Source organism: Chinchilla lanigera, unplaced genomic scaffold, assembly GCF_000276665.1.
Source record: "Chinchilla lanigera isolate Chin_1 unplaced genomic scaffold, ChiLan1.0 scaffold00048, whole genome shotgun sequence".
Taxonomy (NCBI): domain Eukaryota; kingdom Metazoa; phylum Chordata; class Mammalia; order Rodentia; family Chinchillidae; genus Chinchilla; species Chinchilla lanigera.
The window spans coordinates 4,815,041-4,817,227 of record NW_004955449.1 but is presented as its reverse complement, the minus strand read 5'-3'; the positions used below and the strand labels follow the sequence as shown (position 1 = coordinate 4,817,227).

Here is a 2,187-nt window from a genome sequence, read left to right as displayed (position 1 = left end):
ACTGAACATATTTGAACTTGTTGAACACATTTGTTGAACAAATTTCCTGCCCAGATTGGAAAAACTAAGAATATATTTTGAAGAGTGGATTTGCTGGGCTACGAATTGTGCAAATCTTAACATTAGCAGATATTATCAATTTGCTCTCTGAGATGATTGTACAGAATAGATATTGATTTTTTATTGATTGATTGATTGAATGTCTTTTTGAGACAGGGTCTCACTCTGCAGTTCAGGCTGGCCTTGAGCTCACTTTGTAGCCCAGCCTGGTCTCAAACTTGCACGATCCTCCTGCCTCAGCCTCGCAAATGCTGGGATTATAGGTGTGCAACACCATGCCCGGCTAGAACCCATACTGAGAAGAATGGCCTTGAGTGTACTGACCTACAAAGTTATGCCACCAGCGAGAAAGGCATCCGGGAGAGAATCTTCTCCTTGGTGCTTTCGCTGAACCACGGAGCCCACTGGGGTGCTGCTGGGAGTCCATCTCCTTCCCCCAACCGTGAAAGTGGCAGGAAGTGAGGCGTGGCCCCCACAGGACACGAAAAGACAAGAGACAGAGAGCAAAGGCCAAGAAAATGTTCCTCCATAAGTGTAGTTTCTGATAGTACTGTGTACCTGCCTTCTACCCAGACACCGAGAGGCATGAAGTTTTATTTGATTAGGTGGGTCTGTCTCCAGCAGTCTGGGTCTTTTTTCTGTTCCCAATGTCAAACTCCACACCAGGAACAGTAGGACACATGGCCAATAGCTTGCTCATGGATGAGACTAACTACCTGGACACTCACTGGATTAATTCTGTTCAGAATTTATATTCTCATTGACATAGTCAGGAGGAGAAATGAAGTTTTAGCTGTATCTGGCACACTTATGAGACTAAATATATATTTATTGAGTGAATAAAAAATAATTTGAAAAAAAAGAGATAATTTGAATTTAAACCACCCGAACATAATGCTATTGTTTTTTGTTTTTTTGTTTTTTTTTTTTCAATCTTTGGCCTGATGCAAAGTCTATAGTCAAATTATAACTGTTTTTTTCAAAGTAATACCGTTCGATCTGTTTTGGGACTGCCAAGACCCTGAGATAATTTAACAGGCCATTTCACCGACACCATTTAAATTTTTCAAGACAACTAAAGGAAAACTTAAAAAGAGAGAGAGACAGCCGGGTGTGGTGGCTCATGCCTGTAATCCCAGCACTTGGGAGGCTGAGGCAGAGGGATCGCTGCGAGTTCCAGGCCAGCCTGGGTTACAAAGTGAGTTCAAGACCAGCCTGAAAATGCAATGAGACCCTGCCTCAGAAAAAACAAAAACAAAAAGAAAAGACAGATTGTCTCACCAAGAGAGGGAAAGATTCTTTTAAATTGAAAGAATAAGATTGTTGTGCAAAAAAATACAGTACTAATAGGAAGGGGCTCGAGCGGAGACAGTAATAGGTTGGTACACTAGATGGCGCTTTAGTCTTCTGAAGTCACGTTTTTGTTTGCTCTGAAGGAACACGTGCTGCCTTTCTCGCTGTGCGCCGTCCGTTTCGTAGCGCTGTGCGCACCGCATCACTGCTCAGGACACCTGGTAAGTGGGCGATAGAGATTATTCGCTGCATTTAGACGGAGAAGTTGAGTAAGTTGCCCAAGGTCACACAATTTGTACGCAGGATAAACGATGTTTGAATAGTTTGATTCCAGAGTCCCAGCTCTTAAACACTGTCGTATAGTTTTCTGAATTCTAAGATTCCATGAATCTTTAATTTTTTTAAATTTTTGCTTGCGTTTGTGTCTTTTCAGAACTATTACCACACGATATAGATCACATCATATAAAAAAAACTAAAAAAAACTTCATGGAATAAAAGCCAAACACCAGAGAAAAGAGTGGGCTACAAAGGGGGCCCACAAATACTTAAGGATGTTTATCCTAACTCAAATCACCAGCCGTTCCCCAACACTGCAGAACGTTTCAACCCAGTCCTGGAATCCAGGTCGGGACTCGGCGGGCCGTGGGAACCCGCGGCTACGGCGCATGCTCAGAGCGCGCCGCCGGCTCAGGCGCTCCCGCAACCACGCCCACCGCGCCCGCAAGGCCTGCCGGGAGGGCGCCCATCTTCTTTGAGCGCGTTAGTTAGGCCGGCGGCGCCGAGGAGTGGGGCGGTCCTGGGGTTGTTCGTGAGCCTGTGGCGCGCGTGCGGG

The 2,187-nt window shown here is 45.1% G+C and overlaps 1 protein-coding gene across 1 annotated transcript in view; it reads left to right on the top strand.

The window, feature by feature from the left end:
* Positions 1–2,052: 2,052 nt before the first annotated feature.
* The window catches only part of Ssb (Sjogren syndrome antigen B (autoantigen La)), a gene marked incomplete in the record, with an annotated part of 8,708 nt that continues 8,573 nt past the window's right edge, over positions 2,053–2,187 (top strand). The window contains 1 exon segment of the mRNA XM_013518786.1: positions 2,053–2,187.